Source organism: Salvelinus alpinus, chromosome 10, assembly GCF_045679555.1.
Source record: "Salvelinus alpinus chromosome 10, SLU_Salpinus.1, whole genome shotgun sequence".
NCBI classification, from domain to species: Eukaryota; Metazoa; Chordata; class Actinopteri; order Salmoniformes; family Salmonidae; genus Salvelinus; species Salvelinus alpinus.
This window is the reverse complement of record NC_092095.1, coordinates 19,800,164-19,805,978: the sequence shown is the minus strand read 5'-3', so window position 1 is coordinate 19,805,978 and position 5,815 is coordinate 19,800,164. Positions and strand designations below refer to the sequence as shown.

Here is a 5,815-nt window from a genome sequence, read left to right as displayed (position 1 = left end):
ATCCGCATCCTCAAACCAATATCACAAGAACAATCACATAAGGGGAAAGTAGACGTTAAGTTCGTGTTCAGGGGTTTTAGGTCACTAAATAAATACATTAAACAGAAAATGTATCATCACATTCACTGCTGATCGCCAGATGTTGCAAGCGTAGTTACAACACTGGGCTTGAATTAACTTGTGCTGACAAGCTCAAATATGTTACTATCAAAAATAGCCCTCTTCCTGGTTTGTTCAAACACACACATTCTTGCCTGTGGAAAATATTTTGAGGATGTTGAACAACCTGAATGGCATTATTATTAGTCTCAGCAGCCTGATGTGTCTTGTCAGCGGTCAGACCTAGAGGTCAGGAAACTCTCGATAAACAGCAGTGAAAGATCAGCCAGGAGAGGCATGTCAGCTGCTGTAGACATTGGGGGACATAGCCTGACTAAACAAGAGTGTCCTCTTTTCTGCTGGTATAAAAGGATGCAAATGAAGTACAAGGACGGCCATGGAAATAGGCATTTGGCTTTACTGAGCTATTTCAATAGTTGTTTTTATGAATAGGCCTATGTGTTGTTTAATTGGTGAGAGATCTATTTGTTATGCAACAGTATGGATTATTTCTAAAGGACCAACTACGCTATTGTTAGCCTGTGGGCTATACATTCACACAGAGACACTCATCTACAATTGACAAACATCCTCCCAGGGAGGAATTGATAATGACAAAGCTTTCTCTAAAAAAAGGAAGTGTGAGACAGCATCTGGACTAATGCCTAACCAGCAGTCCAGTACAGACGCCTCAAACCTCCACTGTTAATTAACAAACAACACTGGCTGTCCACAGTTGGCTGAGGAACTCTGTACTACTGCTACTACTACACACTCACATAACTTCTCCTCTTAACTCTACTTCTCAGGCTTGGGAAGTATGGCTGTAAACAGCACCATTGAGAACTAACAAAACAGAACTTGATGAGTGAAACTACAGTATTTGGACACTGGAGCATTTAGTCTGCAAATAGGCCTAACATTTGAATTAAGAATGTCTGTGAAAATCTAGAACTGACATTGGTGTATTGAGACTGGTGGATCTACCACACGGCAGTCATTTTAGGGTGTGTTTCCCACCACCCCCTCATTCATGGTTATGTTGTAGCTTAAAGAAGCTTACTCTTATGGTTGGTTTGTTTCCCATAGACCAGGGACAGATGGCAAACAGGAGATGGACAATTCCAAGGTAACGAAATTAGACTCCGATTTTTTTAAATAAAATGTATGCCAAACATTAAACATTGATTTCAAAGTTTAACAAACCATACAACTCTGAACATTATATATGTTCTGAATTAAGATTCAACTATGTCTTTATAAAGAATGGGGTGTCAGCTATGGTGTGACACATTGACTTTGAAAACATCTCTTTGGGTTATTAAACTACAGTAAGTGAAGTGGATTTACACCCAGTAACAGAATTGCTGTAATTTAATTTCATCCCTTGGGTCCCTGATCTGTACTACATAGAAATGCATAATTGTAGATATGAATGTCATTCTTTTCATGGTGATGTATCCTAAATAGGTATACAAACAGTAAAAATATGCAATATTATCCTTTGCATATTTGGGTATTATTCTACACACTGGATAATTGTTTTAATGAGCTCTGCCCCCAAACAAGACCAAATTTGGTTGATCCAGACCGGACCAAATCTGAACCAATCATACACGTACGTCTATGTTTCACAATTTTGGACATCAAAGTACAAATACAGTAGAGTACAGTACAGCACAGTAGAGTTCAGTACACTAGAGCACAGTACAGTGTACTCAGCTCTAGTGTGCTCTGCTGTGTACTGAACTATACTCTACCTTTCTTAACTGTACTCTACTGTGCTGTGTTTTAATGTACTGTGAACCCAACTGTGGTTTGTGACCACTATGATTTCCCATTTCAGCCAATTGTATTTCAGAAATTCCGTTAACGATTTTTCGTAAATTCCGTTACCGAAACAAAATGTATATAAGTAAAAAAATAATTAAAAAAATACAACTAATTAATAGGTTTTCCTTTACCTGTTACTTCTGTCAACTTTTATTACCCTCCCTCCTCATGAGGGAGAGAAATTTGAAATTATCTTAGAGATTTGGGTTTTTGGTACTGGAATTTCAAGGTACAATGTTTCCTAAACTTGCAGAAGGCATAAAAATGTATCCAAAACTAAACGTACTGTAAGTGTTGATAGTAGTTGGCAGGGTTCTTTACTTCAACATTATTGTGTTTTGATGTATTTATAATACCCTTTAAGACTTTTTTGGTAGATGTTTTCCATCTGTTTGACCAGATATCAAAGCCTTTGCTTATTCCACATTTGTAGGATGGAAAATGGTAAAAAATAAATAATTATATGCTTAAATAAAAAATGTAAATATAGACTTAACTTTCATTTGACATGCTCCTATGAACTTCACATGCTGGTGCTCATGGGTCCTTTTACATGGAAATGCCCAGATACAATACCCCCAGAGAACACCCTGCTTTTCTTGTTACACAATTGCATGGCTCTGCACCTACGCATTCCTGCTGTAGCCTAACTAGTGGTTACATTGTAGCCTAGAGTTAATCTACGACTGTATAGAAATAAAATCCCATAACAAGACTATAGTCTCAACATGGAACACTCATGTGAAATTACAAGTGGAAAAGTACACCGAGATGTCTTCACATTGACTAACTGGCTGTGGAAAGGAAGTTAAAGCAAACATGGGGATGTTCCATGAACAGACAGACATACGGGAAAGAACAGGAGAAAATAGTTTCGTTTCTTAGTTGAACAATTTTTGAGAGAGAGAGAGCTGGACGTTATGTTTATGCTTTAAATTAGACAGTTCTAGCAGAAGAAAAAGTTACGTAATGACAATTTAACAGATGTATGTCTGTATATGGCTCAAAGTTGGAAGGAAACGATAACGGTTGTTGCAAAGATCCTGCACGACAACAGTACAGAAAAGTATACGTGTGAATGTACCTTATTTTGTCGGGTTTTTAATCCAACTAACTCCAATGGCGTGTTGCGCTGAAGGCAAAGGAATGTGTCAGTAAAAAATTTAGCAAAATCCGGTGAGTTTGACTCAATTATTTAGGAGGAAAATTCAAAGTCACAGCCTGTACTTTCTACTGCCATTCTGAGCGTCTGTCAAGGGGTAGCTCGAAGCAGGAAACATCAAGACGTTTGTCCTGCAAGTTCCAATGAAATTAGTCACGGGACCACACACATAAAGAGGATGAAAACATTGAGGTGGAAACAGCAGCAAACAGTAACCCCTAGCGGTGGAACGTGGGTAGGGCCACAACCACGTTGTTCCATGTGAAATTAGTACCGCACGTCCCTCTGTGACATGAGATCTACAGCCCACTGTACAGTATGTATGTAGAGCGTCATCTTTAATGTCCATTAAAGGTCTGTGTCTGTTTGGTCATTCACTGTAACTTTTGTTATATTGTATTCGTTTATATTATATTGTATTATATTCAGTTATGTTATATTCTATTATTTGATAGTTAGAGCAAAAGGATGTCCAAGTCCTATCTAGCAGGTGTCCCTTCCACTCCTGAAACGGTCTCTACACGTTTGAAGGTACTAACATCATGACTGTGACTGAAGGTTGACCTCTCCATGGAGGCTTTGTGATGGGAAGAGAACTGTCCTGCAGGCTGCAGCCGTAGCTTGAGGTCTGCATCAAAGTGCTCAAGGAAAGTGGACGTCTGCCAAGGAACTATACAGGGTCCTGACCTCCTGTTCAGGAAATATTGACTCATCTAACAGATATTTCCTACTACCGGTAATAGTGGATACATCTAGCCTACTCATCATCACTTTATGAATGAATGTTCATGATGATAAATATCACACTTCTTTCCATGTAAGTACAGTGATACTGGCTGGCTGACACAGGTATTCCCATGGCCATAATAGTGGCCCTTCTATGTAGGCCTATCGGTGGAAATTTATGGAGATTGGGCTCAACCAAAGTAGGCATTTGTATTGTAATAAATGTGTTATGCAAAGAGATCAAGAAATTGGTATATTCGCTAATTATTTTAAACTACACTACCATTCAAAAGTTTGGGGTCACTTAGAAATGTTCTTGTTTTTGAAAGAGAAGCAATTTTTTTTGTCCATTAAAATAACATCAGATTGATCAGAAATACAGTGTAGACATTGTAAATGTTGTAAATGACTATTGTAGCTGGAAACGGCAGATAAACATATTTTTTTTTGAATATCTACATAGGCGTACAGAGGCCCATTATCAGCAACCATCACTCCTGTGTTCCAATGGCACATTGTGTTATCTAATCCAAGTTTATAATTTTAAAAGACTAATTGATCATTAGAAAAATATTTTGCAATTATGTTAGCACAGCTGAAAACTGTTGCTCTGATTAAAGAAGCAATAAAACTGGCCTTCTTTAGACTAGTTGAGTATCTGGAGCATCAGCATTTGTGGGTTCAATTGCAGGCTCAAAATGGGCTGAAGATCTCGAACAACGCTGTGTACTACTCCTGTCACAGAACAGCGCAAACTGTCTCTAACCAGAATAGAAAGAAGAGTGGGAGGCCCCGATGCACAACTGAGCATGTTGTCCTCTAAGCTGCCAGTTGAGGACTTGTGAGGCATCTGTTTCTCAAACTAGACACTCTAATGTACTTGTCCTCTTGCTCAGTTGTGCATCGGGGCCTCCCACTCCTCTTTCTATTCTGGTTAGAGACAGTTTCTGCTGTTCTGTGAAGGGAGTAGAACACAGCGTTGTTCGAGATCTTCAGTTTCTTGGCAATTTCTCACATGGTATAGCCTTCATTTCTCAGAACAAGAATAAACTGACGAGTTTCAGAAGAAAGGTCTTTGTTTCTGGCCATTTTGAGCCTGCAATCGAACCCACAAATGCTGATGCCCCAGATACTCAACTAGTCTAAAGAAGGCCAGTTTTATTGCTACTTTAATCAGCACAACAGTTTTCAGCTGTGCTAACATAATTGCAAAAGGGTTTTCTAATGATCAATTAGTCTTTTAAAATTATAAACTTGGATTAGCTAACACAACGTGCCGTAGGAACACAGGACTGATGGTTGCTGATAATGGGCCTCTGTTTGCCTATGAAGATATTCCAGCTACAATAGTCATTTACAACATTAATAAGATCTACACTGTATTTTTGATAAATGCAATGTTATTTTAATGGACAAAAATTTGTTTTTCTTTAAAAAACAAGGACATTTCTAAGTGACCCCAAACGTTTGAACGGTAGTGTAGATCCACAATACAGTACATGTAGGCCTACAGTTGCTCAGATCATGTAATGCATGTCACAAAGTATTTGTACACAAGGGGGCAGCAGGACACCATTTGAAATAGAGCTGTCATTCCACGACTGTTATGCTTGCAGAAGGGCACACTGTCTGCCAGCCTCTGTTAATTATTACTACAGTAGGCCTACTGTTTTGTTCTGCATTGAACATAACTTGAATATTGTTGATATTGTAATTTTTTTTTTTATAAATACTTGTCTTTACCTTCATAACCGTCTAGATTTTTTCAACAGGTTTGTATGATGATTGTAGAATAGACAGATAAAAAAATATATAAAATAATATAGGTTTTTATCGCCACAATACTTTCGTATTAATTGTCACAATGTTCATTTGCGTTTAAAGCTACAGGCCCTTTTGGAGCGCTCCCCTGATTCTAACCAATCAGGTGCGAGGCCGCCTGCGCAGATTCAAACACCCTTCTAGAAGGAGGCTGGGCGCGAGATTCGGCGGGAT

The 5,815-nt window shown here is 38.5% G+C and overlaps 1 protein-coding gene across 2 annotated transcripts in view; it reads right to left on the bottom strand.

The window, feature by feature from the left end:
• sgk3 (serum/glucocorticoid regulated kinase family member 3) overlaps nucleotides 1-3,234 on the bottom strand; it is a 1,016,194-nt gene extending 1,012,960 nt beyond the window's left edge. For both annotated transcript variants that reach the window (XM_071328418.1, XM_071328419.1), the window contains exon 1: nucleotides 3,017-3,234. The gene's annotated coding sequence lies outside the window, so the exon portion shown is untranslated. The remainder of the gene's footprint in view (nucleotides 1-3,016) is intronic.
• Nucleotides 3,235-5,815: the final 2,581 nt, after the last annotated feature.